This window comes from Leucoraja erinacea, chromosome 1 (assembly GCF_028641065.1).
Source record: "Leucoraja erinacea ecotype New England chromosome 1, Leri_hhj_1, whole genome shotgun sequence".
Classification (NCBI taxonomy): Eukaryota; Metazoa; Chordata; class Chondrichthyes; order Rajiformes; family Rajidae; genus Leucoraja; species Leucoraja erinaceus.
The window spans coordinates 15678934-15705742 of record NC_073377.1 but is presented as its reverse complement, the minus strand read 5'-3'; the positions used below and the strand labels follow the sequence as shown (position 1 = coordinate 15705742).

At 43.2% G+C, this 26809-nt stretch overlaps 1 protein-coding gene across 9 annotated transcripts in view; it reads right to left on the bottom strand.

Annotated features, from left to right (window-relative positions):
* ark2n (arkadia (rnf111) N-terminal like PKA signaling regulator 2n) overlaps positions 1 to 22630 on the bottom strand; it is an 85907-nt gene extending 63277 nt beyond the window's left edge. For 2 of the 9 annotated variants that reach the window (XM_055655479.1, XM_055655393.1), the window contains exon 1: positions 22433 to 22620. The gene's annotated coding sequence lies outside the window, so the exon portion shown is untranslated. Of the gene's footprint in view, positions 1 to 6412; positions 6465 to 22127; positions 22235 to 22432 lie in introns of those variants that run through there. The other 7 variants (XM_055655562.1, XM_055655715.1, XM_055655976.1 and 4 more) reach the window with 6 other exon arrangements.
* Positions 22631 to 26809: the final 4179 nt, after the last annotated feature.

Here is a 26809-nt window from a genome sequence, read left to right as displayed (position 1 = left end):
AGATAACAAGACATATATTTGAAAGCCACACTTGCAGCTAAATTACTGCATTACAAGAGGCATCAATTTGCAGACTCCTCTCAACCCCCTTGGCTGTAGGGGGGGGGGCTGCTTACTCATTGCATACTGTATATAAAGGAACTTGATTCATCAGCTCCCTTTAACATCAATTGTCTCAGACTTCATCCTGTAAGTAGTACTGCATCGCAGGAAAAATTATTTGGGAGTCTATTTATAATACACTTTTTAAAAGGTTTTCTGAGTGTATCGCATTAATGAGCAGAAGCTCCAAATATAAACCCAGCAATCCTGATAACTGGTAACCATGTTGGAATTAAACAAGATATCTTAGCAGGTTGTCATAAATTATTTTTTAGGAAATCAATATGTTATTGATGTGCCTACTGAGTAACATACTTAAAACTATGAAAGAAGTAATGGTCATTCAGCTCAGCTACATTCAGAAAATGTGCAGACTATGGTAAAACACCAATAATCCTCTTTCTGATGATTCAGCACCTGGCCCGTCAGATGATGTCAGCCTCGTTTCATTGAAACTCACCAGTTTCTGGTTCCCATGTTCAAATGACTGGGGCCATGGTTTCCACATGACCTTAAAACTAACCAGATACAGGAACCCACACCCCTTTTAATATCAGAGTGGAACATTTATATGTCTTTGTAACATCTTAAACAAAGTGAATTAAAAGTGGGCCGAGGTATTAATAGGGTTAACATCTAATCGTCCCAACAATCTGCCAGCTCAGTGCCGAAGTCCTAAAAATGCCTGATTACCCCAGATTTACTGTACTCTTTTTCACCGATTCAAACCACACATGGGATTCACAGTTCAATACCCTTTGTTATTCATAAGAAATGCAGGGAACAGAATCAATCCACGTCCATAAATCATGGGAACAGAATTAGACCATTCAGCCCATCGAGTCTACTCCACCATTCCATCATGGCTGATATATCTTTTCCTCACAACCCCATTCTTCTGCCACCTCACTGTAACATTTGACACCCTTACTAATCAAGAACCTGTCAAAATCTCCAAATTCCTCGTACGTTTCAAAACTTACTTGGCTTATAAAGAATGATAATGATTTTTTTTTTAAACAACGACCTGCTGCCAGACATCCGTGGCAAAGAATTCCACAGATTCACCACCCTTGACTAAAGAAATTCCTCCTCATCTCCATTCTAAAGATACGTTATTTTATTCTGAGGCTATGCCTTCTGTTCCTAGGCTCTCCCATTAGTGGAAACACCCTCTCCACATCCACTCTAATCAGGCCTTTCACTATTCAGTGTTTCAATTAGACCCCACCCCCTCGCATCCTACTAAACTTCAGCGAATACAGGCCAAGTTTCAGTGTTAGCGAATACAGGCCCACAGTTTCAGTGTCCGTTTAGTTTACTCACATGTACCGAGGAACAGTGAAAAGCTAACCAGTCAGCAGAAAGCCAATACACGATTACAATAGATAGTGTACATATATGATAAGGGAATAACATTTAGCACCCATCAAACACTAATCAATCATGTGTTAACCCAATCATCCCTGAGGTTATTCCCGTAAACCTCCTCTAGATCCCCTCCAACTTTTATGGGGTCTAAAACTGCTCATAATCCTCCACCTGCAGTGTGACCAGCGCCTTACAAAGCCTCCGCATTACATCTCTGCTCATACATTCGTGTCCTAAAATGAATGGTAACAACGCATTTGCCTTCCTTACTCCCAATTCAATCTGCAAATTAAGGCGCATGTTGCAATCAAAAGCGCTTGAACAATTGGTTGGGAAGAATCCAACAAGCCTGAAGACTTCACACCAGAAATCTTTCATTTTTGGTTCCGTGGCACTTCCAATTTCTGAATCCTCTCCCCATTTAGAAAATAGTCCACGCCTTGATTACTACTCCCAAAGTGCACAACCCCACTGTATTCCATCTGCTAACTTTCTTGCCCACTCTCTCAATGTGTCCAAGTCGTTATGCAGACTCCCTGCTTACTTTACACAACTGCCCCTCCACCTATCTTCATATCATCTACAAACTTGGCCACAAAGCCATCAATTTCATCATCTAAATCATTAATATACAACATGAAAATTAGTGGACCTAACACCAACCCCTGCAGAACACCACCAGTAACTGGCAGCCAACCAGGAAAGGCCCCCTTTATTCAATGTTTTACCTTTCGCCATACAGCCAATCTCCTATCCATGCTAGTATCTTCTCTCCAATACCATGGGCTCTCATCCTGTTTAGCAGCTTCACTAGCAGCATCTTATCAAAGGCCTTCTGAAAATCCAAGCAAACAACATCCACTGACTCTCCTTTGTCATAGAGTCATATTGTGGATGTAGGCCCTTCAACCCAACTTGCTCACACAGGCCCACATGTCCCAGCTACACTAGACCCAACTAAATGTATTTGGTCCACATTCCTCCAAACCATATCCATGTACTTGTCTAACTGCTTCTTAAACGTTGGGATAGTCTCAGCATCAACTACCTCCTCTGGCAGCTTGTTCCATACACCTCAGATGCCTATTAAATATTTTCCCCATCACCTTAAACCTACGTCCCCTGGTCCTTGATTCACCAACCGGGCAAGAGACTCACTCTGTGCTCACCCGATCTATCCCTCTCCTGATTTTAAACACCTCTATAATATCACCCCTCATCCTCCTGCACGCCGGGGAGTAGAGTCCCAGCCTACTCAACCTCTCCTATTGGTCAGACCCTCTAGTCCTGGCAAAATCCTCGTAAATCTTCCCTGGACCCTTTCCAGCTTGACAACATCTTTCCTTTTACTTGGTGCCCAGAACTCAACACACTACTCTAAATGCGGACTCACGTAGACCTTATAAGACGTTGGTCATACCACTGCAACATGACATCCCAACTTCTATACTCAATACTCTGACTGATGGAAGGCCAATGTACCAAAAGCCTTTTTGAACACCTTCTCTACCCATGACTCGACCTTCAAGGAACCATGCACCTGCACTCCTAGATCCCTCTGCTCTACAACACTCCCCAGAGCCCTACCATTCACTGTGTAGGTCATTCCCACGTTTGACTTCCCAATAGACAATAGGTGAAGGAGTAGGTCATTCGGCCCTTCGAGCCAGCACCGCCATTCAATGTGATCATGGCTGATCATCCCCAATCAATACCTCGTTCCTGCCTTCTCCCCATATCCCCTGACTCCGCTATCTTTAAGAGCACTATCTAGCTCTCTCTCTTGAAAGTATCCAGAGAACCGGCCTCCACCACCCTCTGAGGCAGAGAATTCCACAGACTCACAACTCTGTGTGAAAGTGTTTCCTCCTCTCTGTTCTAAATGGCTTACCACTTATTCTTAAACAGTGGCCCCTGGTTCTGAACTCCCCCAACATCATGAACATGTTTCCTGCCTTTAGCGTGTCCAAACCCTTAATAATCTTATATGCTTCAATAAGATTCCCTCTCATCCTTCTAAACTCCAGAGTATACAAGCCCAGCCGCTCCATTCTCTCAGCATATGACATTCCCGCCATCCCGGGAATTAACCTTGTAAACCTACGCTGCACTTGAAATCTGAAGAAACTTTTGGTAACCTCTTAATTTACCGACTAGGTTCCTGTCATATTTAATTTTCTCCTCATTGCCTTTTTAGCTGCCTTCTGTTGTATTTTATAAGCTTCCCAATACTCAAGCTTTCAGCTAACCATTGCAATATTACATGCCTTTTCTTTTAGTTTTATGCTCTCTTTGACTTCCCTCGTCAACCAGAAACTCTTGCCATTGCTGCTCCACTGTCATTCCTGCTTGTGTCCCTTTCCATCAACTTTAGCCAGTTCCTCCCTTGTGCCTCTATAGTTACCTTCAATCAGCAGTAATACTATCATATCTGATTTCATCTTCTCCCTCATTGCCATTTATGAATCACAAAAACCTTGAACTCTATTAATTGAGATGGACAATCCTTTTCATTGTGCATAAAATCTCATTTACCTTTGGTATATGATCTCAAAACCAACAGGTCTGCAAAGAATCCAATCTCACTTCAGACTAGCATGCAAAGCAAACTGTGTCATTGCTTTAAAACTTCTCAATGTTTCTCACTTCAATGCAAACTGCACCACACCTCCAACAACCTTCCTGCTAGTGTGGAACTAATCCACAAGACAAATGGGAAACTGTTCAAACAGCTTCAGTCTGACCTGCAACAGGCAAACAATGCATGTACATGTTCACAATATATGCCCCAAGTCTTTAAGTTATTTGCTACAGCACAGAGATTGAGTTTTGCAAAGACAATCTGCAAAATATGTCTCCTATCAATCTGCCCACACCTCCCCGCACACGCCCACCAATAAAGCAGTGACCTTCAACAATCCATGACCTGACCTGATGAAACAAAGTGTGAACCTCCAACGCAGCAGAGAGCTCCGAGTATATTGGGCAGCAAAGATCCCACTTACTTGCATACTTCAAAGACATGGACTACCTAAAGCAGGCATCTCATTTCACTGAGATACTCGCAACACAGGAAAGGTCCACAGGAAAGGTCAATAAACATTACTCGGGGCAACATCTTATTACATTGTTCCCAAATAAAAAGATAGACACAGTAATCAAAACAAACACTTGAAAATGACTCTATAATTTGAGTCAGAAGGGTCTTGATCCAAAACGTCACCCATTAACGTCGGAAGAAAGGTTTCAACCCGAAACGTCACCCATTCCTTCCATTCAGAGATGCTGCCTGTCCCGCTGAGTTACTCCAGCATGTCCTCGTGGCGATCCATGGAAAAGAAGGCACGGTGCACTCTGTGACGCGTTGGGTGACTAATTCTGTCAACATGTTGGACGATGACAGAAGCCAACAGCGAGCTATACGTTGGCTGACACACGAGTGAACGAACTCCAGCATTTTGTGTCTACCTTCAATTTGAACCAGCATCTGCAGTTCTTTCCTGCACACACTATAATGACCTCAGTTCCATTAAGAAATGAGCAGATAGTAATAGTCATAGAATCATAGAGCCATACAGCATGGAAACAGCCCCTTTGGCCCAACTTGTCCCATCTGCCTGCCTGCATTTAGCCCATATCCCTCCAAACCGGTCCTATCCATGTACCTGTCTGTCCAACTGTTTCTTAAACGTTCCGATTGTCCCTGCCTCAACTACCTCCTTTAGCAGCTCATCCATACACCTACCACCCTACCTGTGAAAAAGTTACCGCTCAGATTCCTATTAAATCCTTCCCCCTTCACCTTAAACCTGTCTTTTGGTCCTCGATACCCATACTCTTGGCAAGAGACTGTGCATTTACCCAATCTATTCCGCTCTTGGGAATGGAGCTAACCCGGCTTTGCCTCAACTGCTTCTTGTGAGGATGGCCTCCATGCAAATGTCAGACAGTTAAAACCGATCTCCTTAATTCACAAAGTGCTGGAGGAAATCAGTAGGTAACGCAGCATCTGCGGAAGGGAATGCACAGACCAGAACAATCTGAAAAATAGTCTCGACCCAAAACAACTTTAAACTTCCGACTTTAGTGTGGATGGGACTTCAAGCAGATGGCTTGAAGGATGATTTGAAATCCTCCTTGTAAAAATATAACACCCCCATCAATCAATGGAGCTCTTATTGCACGACTACTCAAAATGCAGAAGCAGCATTGTGGTTTGGTATTGAGTTTCGTTCATTCACTTTGAGTACACAGACAACCAGTGGAAACAACATGGGTCTCACAAGCCCTATTCCCACCAGTCAAGCACCTTCTGCACCACCAGTGTCATATACTGATAAACCCACCCTCGCCTAAGCAGCCACTTCAGAACTCGAACAAGGTTGAAGCAAGTTTGTGGGATTGCCGAAAAAATAGATTAAATCTAGCCAAATGCTTTGAATTTAACGTTCTGAAATAGTTTCAACAATCTGGTTTATAAAATTTGCCACTCACTTTAACATTGTTAGAACTTTCATTCTGAATCAGTATTCCAAAAAGCCAATCATTATCGGCCATTAAGAGCATATAAAAATTCAGAAATACCATGTTACAGCATGTTATAACTGGCAGTAAAAGTTGTCTTACTCTCTGCAATGGAAATTATTCATATGGGGCTCCTGAAAGCAAGTGAGATCTCGTACAAGACATAAGCATTGAAGCATATTCTTTCAAAAAGTATATTATAGAACTCAGATGTTATTTTCAAAGACCCCAATTTCAAAGACAAAAACCACTTTAAAATAAAACATGTAAAGTTATGGTGCTAATGGCACAAATGTCACTGTTATTCAAACTCTGAAAAAATGTTTGGGCATGTCACAGCAATTTTCTAACCATCACACCCAGACTTTCACAATAGGCTCAGCCAGTAATATTATTGCAGCAATTAAGTACTTACATGTTTTGCAACGTCAAAGCTGATGGAGTTGTACTGTTAGATAAGAGTGTAATTACTCTCACCACCACTTTTTTTAAATGACACATATCTACAAGCTGTTGTAAAATATAGAGATTGACAGTGTAGATAAATATTAAAAATTATGGTCTTCATGTATAAATGCAATAAACAGGTAATTTCAGTAATAATGCAACTTATTTTGCAAATTTAATTATTCATAGTCAAACATCTAAAATCACCATGATTTAAAATTCTAAAAGGCAAATATTAGCTCTCCCTGCACTACCTGGCTTTCACTCCAAGCTCTAAGAAGTGTTTCCTTGATCTGTATTTACTGCAAAGTATTCCCTGAATTAAGATTGTTTCAATATATTTTTAAATCACCTCTCAACCACTTTACAGTTTCATCCAATATATGTAAATCATAAACACTATTAATCCTCCAAAATTCATTTATTCTGCTTATTCACTTCCAAACGTTTTCCGTACAGTAGCTGTATTTACATTGTGGTGATCAGAATGCTATGCAGTCTGCTCAGAGGCAGCACACATTTTGAAGATACCATTTCACCTCACTTATTTGACTTAGTGTTGATGTTTTATATCAAATTTGCTCTTCTCCCACAAGCCCTAATATCATTCAGATGACTACTACTTCTACTTCCATTCCAAAGCCAAAACATCCAAACAAGTTGATCCCCTAAACTGAACTATCTTGAGATGAATGTTATCATTCTATAAGGAATTTAGATTTTTTGGTGCTCCAGCTTTCAGTGATTTCTATGCAAAATATACAACTCATGAAAATACTCCAATTTTTCCTTTTGCCAAAGCCAAACTGGTTGTCTTCAGATTTTCCCAAAATTGAATGTTACTGCATTGTCCCATTCATGGCCATTTCTTTATCTTCCATGGCCAGAACTTGTGTTTCCGGAGTAAACAGATATATTGTAGATAAACAATTTTCTGTTTCTTGATCTATTCCATCAAGGTAACCTCTACAGATTGCTGGGGAACGCTAAGGAATAACGTTTCCTGGGGTATGGGGAACTCCTTAAGGAATAACTTTAGAGAACATTCCCTTCTTGGAATCAATTCAACCAATCACCAACCCTGATCACAATAATTTCTGCTATTGAAGCCAGCTTACATCAAAGCATATTGCTCTGTTTAAACATGTTTCATATAACACAGGAGTATAAACCTGCCATTTGTATTTCCTATGTTGCATCTTTGAGCCAGGTTTATAAACATTTCCCAGATTACCAAAGACTTAATTAAATACATATCAGGAGCCCTTCAAAATAAAGCCGTCATAGTTGCACTCAACATCGCCACTTTAGTTAGGCAATTCACAAGACTATAAATCATATCAACCATTATGAGCAGACTGTTGAAGTGAGGTCATAGAAACAGTTCAGCCCATGATTTGCAAAGGGTGAAAGTGGTGTACTAACTCAGCAGGTCAGGCAGCATCTCTGGTGAACATGAAACGGTGACATTTTGAGGTGCTTGTGCATGTCAGTGTAAAGCCGGAAGAGAGGTAGGGATAGGACAAAGATCTATACACTTGCCAGACTTTGTCCTACTCACACCACTCTTCAAGCTTTCTCCCTCCACCCAATCAGTCTGAAGAAAGGTCCTGATCCGAAACATCACGCATCCATGTTCTCCAGAGATGTCTTGACATCTCTGATGTCTTGAATTACTCCAGCACTTTGTCTTTTTATAGAATGATTATTCGACCAGAATAACTATAATCAGCTTATAGAATGATCAGTGCAACAGCATTCCTTATCCTTCCCCAATCAAGTCCTTTATCTTTAATACTGCCCTCCTCCATTACCTCGCCATCCCTCTTCCTACCCCTATCGTCCTCCATTCCCCCACATCCCCAGCACTCCCTCCCCTCCATTCCTCTCTCCTCCTCCCCTCCCCCCTCCCTCACCTATCCCTCCCTCTCCTTTCCCCTACCCTCAGTCACACCCTCCCTCTCACCCATCATCACTACCCCCTCCTCTCCCTCTGACCCCCTCCTCACCCCCTATCCCACCCCCACTCTCCCTCACCTCCCCCACTGCCTCTCTCTCCCTCTATCCCCCACTCACCCCTCCTCTCCCTCTATCTCCCCCCTCCTCTCCCTCTATCCCCCCCCCCCCCCCCCTCCTCTCCCTCTATCCCCCCCCCCCCCCTCCCCACACTCTCCCTCCTCACCTCCCCAGGATCTTGATGTAAACTACTGCTGGCCCTTTTTCACCACAACGTCAGCGATTAAGTTGTACTTGAGGAAGGGGCTGTCGGGGGGGGGGGGGGGGGGGGGGGGGGGGGGGGCGCTGAGCGGCCTGGAGCCGGGCGAGGGGGAGGGAACCTGGCCCCAGCGCTGTGGTCATTTCAAATTGTCCTTTCTCAAATTAGGAGTCCAAAACTGCACACAATACTCCAGATGTGGTCTCACCTGGGCCCTGTACAACTGCAGAAAGACCTCTTTACTCCTATTCTCAAATCCTCTTGTTATGAAGGGCAACACTGCCTGCTGTACCTGTATGTTTACTTTCAGTGACTGGTGCACAAGGACACCAGGTCTCGTTGTACTTCCCGTTTTCCTAATCTGACACCATGGAGACCTGCCGCCAAAGTGGATAACCTCACATTTATCTGCATTAAATTGCATCTGCCATGCATCTGCCCATACACTCAACCTGTCCAAGTCACCCTGCAACCTCCGAGCATCCTCTTCGCAGTTCACAGCTTTGTCTCATCTGCAAGTTTGCTAGTGTTACTTTTAATCCCATCATCTAAATCATTAATATATATTGTCAATAGTTGTGGCCCCAGCACCGAGCCTTGCGGCACCCCACTGCCTGCCATTCTGACAGGAACCCGTTTATTCCTACTCTTTGTTTCCTGTCTGCCAACCAATTCCCTATCCATATCAATACCCTACCCCCAAAACCATGTGCTTTAATTTTGCCCACTAATCTCCTGTGTGGGACCTTATCAAAGGCCTTCTGAAAGTTCAGATACACTACATCCACTGGCTCTCCTTCATCCATTTTACTTGTCACATTCTCAAAAAATTCCAGATTAGTCAAACAGGATTTCGCCTTCATAAATCCATGCTGACTTGGACCAATCCCTTTAACTGATATCCAAATGCGCCGTTATTACTTCTTTAATAATTGACTCCAGCATCTTCCCTATCACTGATGTCAGGCTAACTGGTCTATAATTCCCCTTAATCTCTCTCGCTCCTTTCTTGAAAAGTGGGATAACATTAGCTACCCTCCTATCCACAGGAACTGATCTTGAATCTAAAGAACATTGGAAAATAATCACCAATGCGTCCACGATTTCTAGAGCCATCTCCTAGAGTACCCTGGGATGCAGACCATCAGGCCCTTGGGATTTATCAGCCTTTAGTCCCATCAGTCCACCCAATACTATTTCTCGCCGAATGCAAATTTCTTTTAGTTCATCCGAGTCTATGCTAGAGGAATCCAGTCAGTGCCGCTCATCCTGCCAGTCTGCATTGGCTTCCAAATTCTCTCCTTTCATATACATACTCAACTCCTTTGTCAACAGCAAAATTAAAACCGCCTCCATTACTTCCTTTAAATGTGCATTCCTAACCCTGTATGGCCTGCCACATAATAAAAAACTGCTCACATCAATTTAGTTTCATATGACAATTACTTTCATTCTATGTCTCTTAACTCTCAGCCAACAGAACAATGTATCTCTATCTACACTTCATGATTTAAATACCTTGATCAGATCCCTTCACAGCCTGCTTGGTCCAAAGAGAAAAACATCAGCTTCCCCAATCTATGCTTTATAACTAAAGTCATGTGATGCTCAGACCTGGACCAAATACTCCCTTCAGCTGTGGCTAAACTGGTGTCTTAAAGGTTCATCATGATTTCTTTGCTGTAGTACTCTGTTTATAAAACTAAAAATCCTGAATGATATTTACACCATTTTCTAAATTTTCACTGCCACCCTGAACTATGCTTACATATGGCCTCAAATCCTTCTGTTCTCCGAACAACTTTACAATGTGACCTGTGATTTATTTATACTACCGCTTCTCATTCATTCTCTCCCATCAAGGTGTAGCACTTCACAATTCTCAACATTAAGTTTCATCTGACACCAATCAACCCACCTTGTTTTACTATTTTCCTCACTGTTCACAGCATCAGGTTTTGTGCCATCTGAAAATTTGGAAAACATGCCCCTTACACCCATGCCAAAGTCACTATTTTTTACTGAATAAAACCTTAGTGCTTGTACTACTGCAATTCAGAAAATAAAGCAAAATAACCCATCTATACAAAGATCTAAGACGACCACTATATCTATTTTGGGAAGTTGAAAGGTGCCTGGAACACACGGCCAGGAGTGGTGATAAAAGCAGATCCAATAGTGGCACTAAATAGGCTTTTATATAGGCACATTAATATGTTGGGAACGGAGAGATATGGATCATGAACAGAAAAACGGGATTAGTTTAATTTAGCATCATGGTCAACACAGACACCATGGCCTGAAACTTTCTCAGTTTCAATGTTCTTATTTTGTTCTCACCTGTTCCTGCTCTCTCATTATTCATAAGTTTCCCTTTTCTCTCTCTTTCTATGTTTCTTTATAACTTTCTCTCCCTTTGGCTATCTTGCCCTATGAGTCTATGCACCCATTAGGTGGTTTTCTTCCTTTTGCTAGTACCAATGTATCAGAGTGGTATTCGCAATCCTCAGGCATACCTTTGAAAAAGAGTCGACCCAAAATGTCACCCATTCCTTCTCTCCAGAGATGTTGCCTGACCCGCTGAGTTACTCTAGTTTTTCGGTTTAAACCAGCATCTGCAGATCCTTCTTATACATACCTCTTCCTCACATTTCATCAAGAATCAGGGAACAACTTCTTTGTTTCTCCACAGCAGACAACTTTCTTTCCTGCAACTTTTTTGTTCATCTGCCTGTGGCTAACTTGCTTCTCTGCTTCTTTGTCCCTGACCTTGGAAACATGGTTTATTTCTGTTCCTCGAGTCATGGTCAAGTGATAACATGCTCATCACCTTTTCAGAAAGCAAACCACCGTCACATTGCAGAAATTTAAGAACATTGTCTAGGCCAACACAACCAAGCAATGCCGAGGAACTGAAGCTATGTCAGAGGTGTCAACTTTCAAAGAGATTAAATTAAACTATGGCCTCATCTGTCCTTTCAGGTGGTCACAAAGGATAGAATCACTATTTGCTCATTATCTCATTACTATTTATGTGATTTGATGGGCATAAATTGTCTGGTGCATTTACCCCATATTGTTACAGTAACTTCAAAATTACCTCATTTGCTGTGAAATTCTGTTGGACACATAAAGTCTGCAAAATAAATTAAATGCATTTATTTTCTTCGTTCATTCTCCTTTTTTCAATACCCATCTACAAAGCCGTAATGAATAAGGTCATAAGATCATAAGTAATAGGAGCAGAACTAGGTCATTCGGCCCGTCTATTCCACCATTCAATCTTGGCGAATCTATCGTGTAAGAAAGAACTGCAGATGCTGGTTTAAATCAAAGGTAGACACAAAATGCTGGAGTAACTAGGGGGGCGAGGCAGCATCTCTATATTGAAGGAATGGGCGACGTTTCGGGTCTTGACCCGAAACATCGCCCATTCCTTCTCTACAGAGACGTTGCCTCACCCGCTGAGTTACTCCAGCATTTTGTGTCTACCTTGGCTGATCTATCTCTCCCTCCTAACCCCATTCTCCCGCCTTTTCCCCGACACCCGCTTAAATCAAGAATCTCTATCTCTGCCTTTAAAATATCCATTGACTGGCTTCCACAGCCTTCTGTGGCAAAGAATTTCACATATTCACCACCCTCTGTGTGACTGAGGCGTCTTGACAAGGGGGATGCAGAAAGGGCTTTTCATTTATCGACAAAAAACAAAATCCAGGAATCACCATTAAATAAGATAAGCAGTCTGACTAATAAAATAAGGAGTAACGCGTCTTTGAAACTGTCCTCCTCAAATATGGATTCATGTATTTTTTAAGGCAGAAATATAGAGATTCTTGATAACAGGGTTATCATGTTTGGGGTGGGATTAAGTTTAAATTATAATCCGATCATACACAATCTCACTGTATGGCAGCGCAAATTCATGAGGTCCAACTGGGCCTACTCCTGGTTCATAAATACATCCACATGTTTAAAATTTTAGACATAATTCCTGTACCTATCCCTGAGGGTGCTTTAGGTGAGGAGGGTGGGGAGAAGGTTGTGAGAGAACACCTGTACATTTCCAAGTCTGTCTGGAATAAGATTAAGAACAGAACTTAGAAGTTGTGGTGTCTTAATTGTCTTCTGTAAAATTACCCCTGGTGCGTAGAGTATCGAGACAGTGCTGTAGACAAAAAGCAGCAATACCGGTGGAATTAGTAATCCCCCAACCTGACATATCCCTCATTCTACCCATAGAACCCAGTCAGGGAATCGACACTGGCCCAATGTGCAAAAAGGCATGCTGACAGCAGCATCAGGCATGCCTAAAAATGAGATGCCGAATAGGTGCAGCTGTTCTACATGACTACACCTGCTCAACAAGAACAGCATACAACAGGCAGAATCAAGCGATCTCAGAGCAAATCTTTAAGAAAGAACTGCAGATGCTGGAAAAATCGAAGGTGGACAAAAAATGCTGGAGAAACTCAGTGGGCGAGGCAGCAGTTATGGAGAGAAGGAATAAGCAATGTTTCGGGTCGCGACCCTTCGGATGGTCTCGACCCAAAACGTAGAAACATTCCTTCTCTCCAGAGTAGCCATGCCCTCGACCTGCACCGCCATTCAGTTGGCTGATCTCCCCGTACCTTTTTTCCCTCCATACCCCCAGAGCAAATCTGGCCAAATCTAACTCCCTAAATATAGCTGCTGTCTCTTGCAGAGAGTTCCAGATGATCACCAATTAAACATCTGACAAAAGCTGGTTCCATCTCGGTTTTAAAGGATTTCATCTTTATCCTTAAGCTGTGACCCCTTGTCCTGGACTTCCCTAACATCGGGAACAATATTCCTGCATCTAGCCTGTCCAACCCCTTAAGAATTTTGTAAGTTTCAATAACAGATTCATCTTCTAATCAAGTGCGAGTTAAAAGCATTTCTTGACAGTCACTAATCCCAGAAACAGCCTGGTGGACAGATACCATGAATGGCAATAGGGCCCTGGGGATCATTGAGAGACCAAAACGACGAGGCCCAGGGAGAGCACCAAGACCCTAGATCCTTAGAAGGTCTCAGCATCCTATAAGGCCTTTTGCATGAAAGTCATACCATTCGCAATTTACTACAAAAGCACCTGAATGCCTATGATCCATTGATAGCCAGAGTACCCAGGCACACTATAGGAAAGATGCAAGTGCCGACAAAGATAAAGGAAATTCATCTTCCTGGGAAGGTTCATGTTTCCTGGGATGGAGTGTTTCAGTTATGAGCAGAGACTCTACAGCTGCATTCTCTTGTGAATTTTCCTTGCAGTAGACAGCATCAGAAGCTGGTTCAAAGAACATTGTGGAGTTTATATAAAGTGAGAGAGCAGTCATTCAAATGGTAAACTGGGTAGGGCAATAACAGATTCAAGTTAATCAAGTGCGAGTTAAAAGCATTTGGTGGCACTAATGAAACATGGACAGATACCATGAATGGTAGGGCCCTGGGGATCATTGAGGAATGGAGAGGCCTTGGAGAGCAAGACCATAGATCCTTGAAGGTGGCAGCATAGATAAGGCTTTCATTAGTCAGAGCAATTTATAGGTATAGGTTTACCATTGATAGGTACTTGACGGTCAACATGAGCATGGTGAGATGAAAGGCCTGGTTTCATGCTGTTTGATTATGACTATGTGGCATCTCCATTCTCAACAATGGGCAAGACCTGCACGCTGAAGGCTGAAGCAGTCACAATCACATTCAGCTGGACCTGCCATGTGGAAGATCTGCACTCTCTCCTATTGCTAAAATCTGTCCTCAGCCAACTGGAATCATTTCATTTGACAAAGAAACAGCTGAGAGGATTGAAAATAGCCAAGAGTATTGAACCAGGCAACATATTGGCTTTAATACAGAGGAGCTAAATTCCAAATCTAACGACACAACTGTTCAAAATATTCCAGTAAACTGACAACACCGATATCAATGTGACAAATGTGGAAAAATGCCTGTTGTATCTTATTCAAAACACAAGCCAAATCTTATTTCTATTCGTGACCATCGAAAACAGTCTACTCTAAATCGTGATGGCAAGTGTTGTTCATTGTGCTCTCAAGAAGAATCTACACACCAATAACTTGTTCAATGCTGTTCAGTTAAGGTTTTATCATGGTATCTCAACCCCTAGACACTACCAACTTGGTCTAAGCAAATAACTAAATTCCAGAGACAAGCTAGAGCAACATATGAGCATGCGAGCCTCTGTGAGATCTTGGATCCCTGGTAAAACTAAGTGAATAGGCAGCAAAAGGGAAACACTCCCATAAGAGTCATCATAACTCAAAGACAAATATGCTTGCAGCTGTTGGAGGCAATTCAATCCAGCATTGGGTCATCAATGCAGAAATTCCTCAGAGCAGTTTTCTCGCCCTAACAATGTTCAGCTGCTTTATCAATGACCTTCCTTCCATCAAGTGAGAAGCCAGATTACCAACTGATAATTGCACAATGTTCAATTCCATTTATAGCTCCTCAGGACATGAAGCAGTCCAAGTGTGCAGCAAGATCTAGACAACATTCAGGCATGTCTAATAAGTGACAAGTAAGAAGGGTTACTTTCAAAGTACCAAGAAATGACCTTCTCCAAAACGAGAGACTAACCACGTACCGTTGAAATTCATTTGCATTACCATTGCTGAATTCCGTGAATTAACACCCAGTTGGTCACCACTGACCTAGTACTCAATTGAGCTTGCCATATAAATACTGTAGCTATCAGAGCAGGTCAGCGGCTAGGTATTCTGCAGCGAAGGCCTCACTGTCTGACATTCCAAATTCTTTCCTCAGTTCCAATGCAGGGTCCAAACTCAAATACTTTGGCTTACACCTTTTCCCTTCATAGATGATGCATGCTGGACTGAATTCGTCCAGCATTCTATTTCTTGTTCCAGATTCCAGTATCTGCACTCTCATTTGTCTTTCAACCAGCTATAAAGCACACGTCAAGAGTGAGGTGGAATAAGAAAAGCAAAATAAAACTGCAGATGCCATAAATTTGAAGTGAACTGAGGAAATACTCAGCAGGTCCAGGACCATCTGTGGCAAAAGAAATAAGAATATTTCAGTATTTGAAACAAAGGAAATTGTGTGATAGGATAGAGACCAAGAGGAAATGAATGGCAATATCGAATGGTGTACAATGAGAGGAGAGAAGTCTGGTAATAGCATCTAATTTGTGTGGGGGTGCTACAAATGGAGACAGAACATTGGAGAAACAATAAACAAACATGTTGGAACTGAGAACTGCTGGATACCTGAAATAAAGTAATCACTGGGAAAGTCAAGCAGGTCATGCAGCATTGGTGGAGACAAAATTGAATTACATCAGGGCTGGCAGGGATTTTAAAGCAAATAACACACATCAGCAAATGCAGCAAATTTGAAACCAAAACCGAAACCACTTGAGCAGTGCTGGCAGAGAGAAACAAAAGCAGAGCTAATGGCCCAAGCCAACAACCTTCCATCTTAACCCAGACCCATTACCACAGCCATTTGTATTTTCTCAGGACTTGCCAGTGCCTCCATCTTTCACCTCGTGGATTCCAGCTCCGGTTCCAGACCTCCCAGTTCGGACCCAACCCGGACTATAGGCTCTGACAGTCGATCTGCCATTTTTCACAACAGTTCTCATTCCGTGCTAAATCACTGAATTAATTTCAACAGACCTCGACTCCATCCTATCCCCCCCCAGTTCAATCCATCCCTACCTAGGTCCAAGCCACCTCACACGGTCTTCAATTACTTTTGTTTTCCAGGCTCCCACTCCCTCATCTTTACTGTCTCCAGACATGGATGTCCAGTCTGCACCTCCATCCCCCACCAGGAAAGTCTTAAAGTCCTCAGTTTCATCCTCGACCACAGAATCAGCCAATTTCCCTCTACTAACACTAACCTCTGCCTAGCAGAGCTGGTCCTTACCCTTAATAACTTCTCCTTTGACTCCCTCCAAATCCAAGGTGTAGCTTTGGGCACGAGCATGGGACCCAGCTATGCCTGCCTCTTTGTAGGGCATGTTAGATGTGGCCCTTGTGGCTAAAAGGGGTTATGGCGGGAAGGCAGGTACAGGATACAGGAGTTGGATGATCAGCCATGATCATATTGAATGGCGGTGCAGGCTCGAAGGGCCAAATGGCCTACTCCTGCACCTATTTTCTATGTTGAACAACCACTGTTCCAGGCGTACATGGGCCCTAACCTCAAAGTCTATCTCCACTACATTGATGACTGCACCGGTGCACTTTCGGGTTCATTTTAAGTTACTGTTATTTGTTTTTAAATCTCTGAATGGGCCACCCGTTACCTCTCTGAGCGCTCCACCCATGGGTCCCTCAGGTCAGCCAGCTGCTCCTGGAGGTACCGAGGTCTATCGGAGGCTCAGAGGGGATAGATTCTCTGTTGCTGCTCCGGCACTCTGGAACTGCCGCTGCACATCAGACAGGCCCCCTCACTGTCCATCTTCAAATCCAGTGTTAAAACGCATTTGTACTCCCTCCTGCTTTGCTTCTCATTTTACATGTCTTTTCCTACTATTTCTTTTGATTGTTATTTTTGGTGTGTATTAACAGAAACTCAATTTTTAAAGTGCTTATATTCTTTTTGATTGTTATAATTATTATTAACTTCATGCTCTACTAAATTCACTTCTGCACTCAAATTCACTTGGACCATCTTCAACGTCTCCCTACCGTTTCTAGATCTCACCTTCACCATCACAGGAGGCAGACTATTGACTGACCCATTACAAACCCACTGACTCCCATAGCCATCTAGACTACACTTCTTCCCACCTGGCTTCCTGTAAAGATTCTATCCCCTACTCCCAATCCCTCCCGCCACATCTGCACCCTGGATGACGTTTTCCATACCAGGTCATTGGAGATGTCCTCATTCTTTAGGGAAATGGGGTTCTCCTCTTCCAATTATAAATAAGGCTCTCACTGGGGTGTACTCGATATCCCGCAGCTCCGCTCTTGCTCCCCCATTCTAAACAAGGACAGAGTCCCCCTTGTCCTCACCTTCCACCCCATCAGCCGTCTCATACAACATATAATCCTCCAACATTTTTGTCACCTCCAACGGGATCCCACTACCGGACACATCTTCCCATTTCCACCCCTTTCTGCTTTCTTCAGACACCATTGCATCTACAACTCCCTGGTCAACTCGTCCCTTCCCACGCAAACCACCCCCTCCCCATGTACTTTCCCCTGCAGCCACAGGAGATGCAACACCTCTCCCTTTACCTCCACCCTTGGCCCCATCCTAGGACCCCAACAGTCTTTTTAGGCGAGGCAGAGGTTCACTTGCACCTCCTCCAACCTCATCATCTGTATCCACTGTTTCCAGGTGTCAACTCCTGTATAACGGCGAGACCAAGCGCAGGCTCAGCGATGGTTTCGCTGAACACCTCTGCTCAGTCGCCTTGACCTATCTCCCGGTTGCACAGCACTTTAACTCCCCCTCCCATTCTGACCTTTCTTTCAGCGCAAATTGGAGAAATAGCACCTCGTATTACCTCAGGGTAGCTTACACCCTAGCGGTATGAACATTGACTTCTCTAACTTCAAATAGCCCTTGCTTTCTCTCTCTCTTCCCAGTTCTCCCACCAGTCTTACTGTCTCTGACTACATTCTATCTCTGTCCAGCCCACTCCCCTGACATCAGACTGAAGAGGGGTCACGACCCAAAATGTCACCCATTCCTTCTCTCCAGAGATGCTGCCTGTCCCGCTGAGTTATTCCAGTATTTTGTGTCCACCTCCAACCATAACACGTTATCACCCCAAAATACCAATCATCCCTTTCCCCAGAGATGCCACACAACCCACTCCCAATATTCCCTAGTCTCACTGTAACAGGCGAGTTCTGATACAAACAGGACAAACTGGTATTCTGAACTTGTTGAATTTAATGCAAGGGCTATAACATTCCTAAGTGATAAATGAAATGCTGTGCCTCAAGCATGCAAGAGTGACATGTTGCAGTTTTGCAGATCAAATGTATACAGTTAATGGCAGGATATTTAACAACATCGACATACAGAGGGATCTCATGGTCCAGGACCTGATAGAGTTTAAGAGGCTTTTAGACAGGGATATGATAATGGAGGGAATAGAGGGACATAATTCACGTGCAAGCATAGAAGGGATAACCTCAACTTGGCATCATGTGGAGCACAGACAGTATCGGCTAGAGGGTCTATTCCGGTGCTGCACTCTTCAATGCAAGAGGCCGAATAAACAGATCAGAATGGAAGTGGGATGGAGAATTAAAATAGTAGACAACATGCTTAACGGTTCTGCAAAGCAATCACCCAATCTGCATTTAGTTTCTCAAACATCACAAGCACGTTTGAAGGGCAAGGGAATCGCTCTTTCACCTAAAACGTAGGTTCTAGCTCCTCAATGTGGGGATGAGAAGTCGCATAAGCTAAGCACGACATCTCCCATGATTGCTGGGAAGGTGCTTTTAGAAGGGAAGCGAGTGCAGTGGAAATGGAAGTGAATAGAAATTTCTGAATGCTAAAAGGAGGGGATGATGCATATGGTGGCTGCAGATCCTTGAAGGTGAAGGATGCCTCACTTGCCTGGATGAGTGCAACTCCAACAACACCCAACATGTTGAAACCATGCAGGATAAAGCCGCCGACTTGACTTTTACTCCAATCACCATCTTAAACATTCATTTATTCCAAAGTTCATTATGAACAAAGCTGGTGCACGGATCACACAAGAAAATAGTAAGAGACCAGACTGCTCAAGTCTGCCCCAGCATAATCAAGTCTGCCATGATTATATTGTTGGCCTTTAACTTCTCTTTTGTCCCAGTTCCAAGTTGCCTGTAATTACTCAATCTTTCACATATTTATCGCGTTAAATAATCTAGTCTCCATCACCACCTGGGGCTGAGAATTCTGCAGATTCCGAGAAGAAATTCTAAAGCACCTTAGTCTCAAAAGATTGCCCTCTATTTACCATTGTTTGTAACTTTCCTACTTGTGAAAACGTCTCAACAGCTACCTTGTCAATCCCCATGGATCTTATTTCAATAAGATCACGTCACATTCTTCTGAACTCCAAGAAATACAGATCAAAACTCTAGCCAATATTGACATGATAACATGTCACCCCAGGAATAAGCCTAGTGAATCTCCAAAATTCACCAGAACCTTTTTTTAAACAGTACACTCAAGAGCTATAACTTCTATCAACAAGGACAATGACTGCAGGTTCTGTAGGTGTCCTGTATATTTTTGTGTGATGTTTGAGTCTGTGCCTGTGATGCTGCTGCAAGTGTTTCATTGTGCTTGTGCCTCACCGCAATTATGCATATGCCAAACTCAGATTGATACACATATCCATCCAGGTTTGGAAATATATGGTCAGTCCTCCTTTGTCCCTAGATTGTGGAATTTCCTAACCAACAATCCTGCGTTGGCGAGCCAAAATTACCTTTAACAGAAGGACTGCAGTGATTCAGAGTATCAGCTCACCACCACAATCAGAAGGGCTTCTAAGAATGGGCAACAAATGTTGGCTTTATAAACAGAGATGAGACTTCTGGAAAACGAATAACTAAGAAATTAAACTGAATAATGGTCACATTGTCAATTGATAACTAAATGTCAATTAATATCACTAAAATTATCTTCCACCACTGCACTTAAGGATGGATAAATGACCATATTACATATATGCTTATCATGGACAGGATATATCCAGGCAATTTTCTCCTTGTGCTTTATCAGGTATATGCTAGTACTTCAACTGAATGGAAACAGCCTAGCAAGTGAAAAGACTCGCCCGAACACAAGCATTCAGTGACCTACACATAAAATGAAAGTGGCTCGAGAAGGATGAAAGATCATCTACAACATTTCTAGCAGATGGTTGAAAATGCTTCATCCTCTGATATCTTCTTGCTGGGCTTCACCATCACAAATATCAAATGCCCAATTCATTCAATTCATGATCTGTGGAACTTTGATCTAAACCACCGGAGGAAATTGCTCTCGACAGTGCTGTTTCCAGACCCATTCGACAAGTAATTAGGAAGGAAAATGGTGTTCACTTTTATTTCATGAGTAATTTAACATAGGAGGCAAGCATATATTGCTTCAACTACATGCTCCAAGACCAGTGTGGAACCCAGTGATCAGATCCACCCTCTGCCTAAAGGTGGCTAGAGCGCAGCAAAAGTTCAGAGATTTATTCCTGAGACAGCTACCTTGCCATCAAAGGAGAGATTAAGCAGACTAGGTCTGTACTTTCTAGTCAAACAATAAGAGGTAATCTTAATGAAATGTACAAACATTTTGGGTGGCATGGCAGGGTACCTGAAGAGGTCCACAACGGTCTATACAAAGGCCAGTCTCAAAAGAAATGACTGCAGCCTCAAAATAAAGTAGTAGCCATTCAAGGCAGTGATGAAAATACATTTCTTCACCCAGAGAGAAATGCATAATTGGAATTCACAATCTAAGTGAGCCAAAGAAGCTCGATCACTGACTATATTTAAGGTCGTGATTAATAGATAATAAGGGAATCAGGGAACACAGGGAAGCATGGAGAGTGGTGCCAAGGCACAAAACCTAGCCTGATCTAACTCCACAGCACAAGAAGCAAAATTTAGTTTATTGTTACATGCATAGAGGAAAAATATATTTTAGCCCATCCCGACCTTAAAAAGCACATCTTTAAAATGTTCATCTAGATAATTAAATGTCATGGCAATCTCAACTTCCACCATCGAGTCAACAAATGCATTCCAAACTCCAACCTGCCTCTGGATGAAAAAAATTCCTTCTGTCCCCTTTAAACCAATGCTCTCTGTTTATAGACAACTGTGGTAAGGACAAATGTTTACTACTCCCTATCCGGTTTATGCCTCTCAACTTTATGCACGCAACACCTCTCCTTTCCTCTCCCCCTCTCTGCTCTAAAGAGAACATTTTATCCTCCTAATTTATTTCGTAAATACCAGTTCTCCTCCCGCTTACACTCGTGACATCCAGGTGTCCCCCGAAATTGTTCTTCCCTTTCACCCTTATAGGAACTTTAAAAAAAAACTACTTGTGTACGTGCATTTGTCCGCAAGTCGCTGCTTTTAGTTTCCATTAGCCTAGTCGTGTTCCATGACGTTGAAATTCCCGTGTTGATCTTCCTCCCGTCGTTATCCCCATCTTCCTTTCCACGTCTCCCTCAGAACACCCTCTCCCTTCCTCTGTATTCCCTCTCCTTTCCCAATGCTTCTTCTCCGCCTCACGACGTCTGCTCACTTGTCAGTTTCCCTCCATCGCCAGAGGGAGGTGGATCATTGGAATTCACAACCCAAGTAAGTGGGCCACGGTAGCCCCCACACCACCAGCCTTCGTTTCCCCCGCCTGCCCAGACCTTCCTCCTCTCCAACTCCCGCACCCTCTGCTTTCCCCGACTGCTACTCACCGTCGCTCCCCCCGGTTTCTTACCGTCTCGACCTCTGTGTCCGCGTCTCCCAAAACAACCTCACAACCTCCCTCCCTCCCTCCCCCACTTCCACTCCTGCGCACTCGGGCTTCACCGAGCTGCTGCGCGGCCGCCCATTGCGAGGAGGAGGGCGGACTTGCCACCGACGGGATCGGATCGGATCGGCCACCACTCCCACCCAACCCGGTTTTTGCAAACAAAGTCACTTCGCACGCCGCTCCCCCCCCAGCCCCCAGCAGCCGCGCTTCCCAAAATGGCGGAGAGCACAGCATTTAAAACCGTACCCGAGTTCCTTCCAACCTGCGATTTCAATTATCGGCTTTGCTTGCTGGTGCGCGATGTCCGAACAGAGTTCGCGTGAAGGCCGCTGACGGGCGAAGCGGCAACATGGTTCTGGGCAGCGGCAGCGGCAGCGGCAGCGGCTCCTCACAAAATGGCAGACGCTGCACCGGCTTCTCCGCTGGAAAGGTCAGCCGCCCGCGACCCGGAAGCGTTTCCTCCTTCCGTCCTTCCCTGCGTTGCCATAGTGACCGTCTAGCTCAGGCCTCGTCAGGTGCAGCCTCCATTTTAGGACAAGCACTTTCATTAAAGGTCGACACAAAATACTGGAGTAACTCAGCGGGACGGGCAGCATCTCTGGAGAGAAGGAACGGGTGACGTTTCAGGTCGAGACCCTACTACACACCGAGATGCTGTCTGGTCCCGCTGAGTTACTCCAGCATTTTGTGTCAGTCTTCGGTATAAACCAGTATCGGAAGTTCCCTCCTCTACACTTTAATTAACATTGTTCTGTAAAGTATTTGGGCCAAAAAATAAGAACTGATTTCCACTGTATACGTATCAACAGCGCAATAAACACCCCCACCACATGTTTTTAAAATCATGGTGGAAAGAGCACACAGTGCAACTTAATGATAAAATAACAGGACACGCTGTTCGAAGGACCACAGCTGTTTTGATCTACAATGGTAATGGACGTGCAACCACAGCTAGCCTCCAGCCCCATTTCAGCTGCGCATCTTAACGAATTCCAACTCTTGTGACTTTTCCAGGGCCAATTCTTTCCTTAGATTAATGCTTCTTTTACAGTTTTTGTGCCTTAGGAAAAACTAATCCCTCTCATAAACTTCACCCAAACATCTCGTGGGTACAGACAATAGTTGCTGAAAACAGACTGCAAGCACCATGATTTGGAAAGGCAAGAGACTGATTTTCAAGGCGAATCTTTGACCATTCCTTTACCTCCATAGATGCTGCCTTATTTCCCAAGATTTGGAACCTTTTATTTTCATCGTGCATTACAGAAATCCCAGACCCTGTAATTCCGGTCCTAATCTTACCCCCTCAGTCAAACACCAAATACAAGCACTGATGATCAACTCTCTTTATTATCCAACACAATACCTAATCCAACACCACAGGTCCGATCCTTGTCTCTACTCGTTCAAGCCCTTCAGCCTTGTGCGAATAGAACAACTCCAGCAGATCAGCACACTGTGCTCACCCCTTTTATACCTTCATGGACCCTTAGCACGAAATACATTGGGGTGGGGGGACCCTACAAGCCAATCATCAATAAGGGTTACAAAATACATTAATTGACAATTCCCTAACCCAATCACAAAATATCACATAACATTTTCGATAGAAAGCACATAGTGGGAAACAGTTCCATTAAGCAAAGAAACATTCTACCAGGTAAAGTAAAGAATTTGGGCAAGGCCCCTCTCCTTGACCAATCACAAGTAAAGGGGCAAAGACCATGCAACACAGTTATCAACATTATTATAACCCATCATCTCCCAAACAATCCTGAGCATGCATTTGCAGCAGGACCCAGCTCCCTCTGCAAAACACTCATACATATTAACAATTAAAGGACATCTGGACATCAACATGTATTCAACCTCTTCCCAGGCCACAGACACTCTGGAGCCATGATCCTCATGGTCTTTGAAGCTTTTGCAAAATATGTCAAGCAGGCTTTATAGGCTGTGGGCCGAGGAGCTTTATTCCAGTGTTTCGTAACCCAAGTCACAGAACTACATGAAATTTTCACGTATTGTGTAAAAAAATTATATAAATCACCCCTGAAACTCGTCATGAACAAGACTGGCACATTTTTATTAAATTAGAGAAAAACCGAATCACGCGCTTTGTTTCAGGCTAGCACACATCATAGCTGAGAGGGCTTCACTGATGCCTGTTTTACTGGAGATTCCGATGAAGGTTCTTTGTCGTGGAAACTTGCAGCAGGGTAATTGAATTTTGTGAGAAAAGTATTAAGAAGTCTGAAAAATGTGCAGCTAAGTGGATAGAAGTGGAAGAAAGTCTTGGAAGCAAAGCCCCTGCTGAGCACAAAGTTGTGAAACTTTGTGAATCAACTAAAAGTCTGTATTTATGAAAATTAATCTGTATGAACTTTAATTAATTTAATTGCACCCTTTATAATGTGAAAAAAATGAGATTTGGAGGCTGTACATTCACTCATTCGCACTCATTCAAATCATTCACTCATTCATTCACTCATACCTTCATTCATTCATTCACTCACTCATCCATTCACTCACTCATTCACTCATTCACTCATTCATTGATGGCTTAAACTATATGTCTCAATAACAAGGTAAATTAAACATTTTCACTAATGCCAGCTTGTTGTAGAGTAATGTCTTAATCATCTAATCTCGGAGCTACCTGCAATAACACCGGGAAAAGGTGCTCCGATTTAACATAGTGAAGCCGCGGTCTCAATTAAAAAGCGGCCGATTCGCGAACGCGGAGCCGCGGATCTTTGACCATTCCTTTACCTCCATAGATGCTGTCTTATCTCCCAAGATTTGGAAGATTTGGAGGGGGGGGGGGGGGGTACATAGTGCCGTCCGTAGCGGCCGTTTCCAGGAAAACTGAGGAATATATCTATCTGGAATATATATAGGTATAACTAGACCAAGTGCAGACCCGTTGGGTCTGTTCCCCCAACGTGCGGTTGTGGGGAGGGAGGCGGCATGCAGCGTCACACACACTAACTATCCCCCCCCCCCTGCACTCACGCTAATTACCACCCTTGATATATTAATATTATTAATTTGCTCCTTTTACCCCCCATAACCACCCTATCTACTGACGCATAGCCCCAACTTGCAGTCACATCTAGAGAGGGGGGGGGGGGGGGGGTAAAGAGTGAGGGCAGAGAGAGAAGGGGGCAGAGACACAGAGGGGCAAGAGGGAGAGGGGGGGGAGAGTGGCGAGGAGGAGAAGAGGGAGGGTGGGTGAGAGAGGAAAGGTGGGGGTGAAGGGGAGGAGAGAGAGAGGAGGGTGAGAGAGGGGGGGGGGAGAGAGGTGAGGGGAGGGGGAGAGGTGGGGAGCAGGAGGGTGGAGGGAAGGGGGTAGGGGTGTGTGGAGGGGAGGGGGTTTAGGGGAGGAACAGTGGGGGTGGGGATGGAGTGGGAGAAAAAAGAGGGGGGGGGTGGAAAGGAAGAGGGGGGAGAGGAGAGGGGGGGCGAGGAGAGGGGGAGGGGTGGAGGGAAGGGGGAGGGAATAGAGAGTGCCTTTTTATTTCAACCCAAACCCCCCAAACAACCATTTGCAAGCAGTGCTTTTTTACTTTAACCATATTTTCATTTTCAAACCACATTAAGGGTACTTATTCACAGTTGTGTGCACATGTGTTCAATGTTATTCACAGCTCAGAGAAACGTGACCCTCTGCCTTCCTCCAGCTTGCAGACTAATTGAAGCACACCACTTCCAGGTTTTATAGTCCATCCCCCCTGCTGCCAGCGGGGGCAGCAGAGAGAATGGGGAATTTTGTAAAATCATTAATATCTCTGTCATTTTTCATCGACTGGAAAAATCCTCGGCACACATGCGGCGGAGAGGGGCTCTGAGCGAGGTGGCCAAAAATGACGGCTGTAGGTGGCGGCGTTCTCTTGGAAATCGCAGCACAGATCGCCAAAACCGGTCAAGAACAGACTTTTAGTAATATAGATAATATATTATATTATTATACCAATATTACTATCTGGAATATATATAGGTATAATATATTATATTATAATATTATTATACCTATATTACTCTCTGGAATATATATAGGTATAATAATATATCATATTATACCTATATTAAACTGGAATAGATATAGTTATAATAATATATATATATATTATTATATATATATTATATTATTATAACTATATAACTATCTGGAATATATATAGGTATAATAATATATATTATATTATTAATAATATAATATATTATATTATTATACCTAAATATAATATTATATTATACCTATATTACTATCTGCAATATATATAGGTATAATAAAGATATATATATTATATTATTATACCTATATTACTATCTGGAATATATATAAGTATAATGATATATAGTTTAAATGGACTGCAATACGGAAATAGGCTGCCCATCGTGTAATATGGGCATTGGCCACTAGATGGCGCTTACTTTCCTGATCTAATATTCTAATTAGTTTAATTAATTAATGTGCAACTTTTGGCAATGACGAGTTATGACTTCCTTCTCAATTATATTTCATCTAAATCTGTGGAAAATTTCATGTAGTTTAGTGACTTGGGTCATGAAAACTGATTTCTAGACACATTTTTGATGCTCGGCCCACAGCCTATTCCA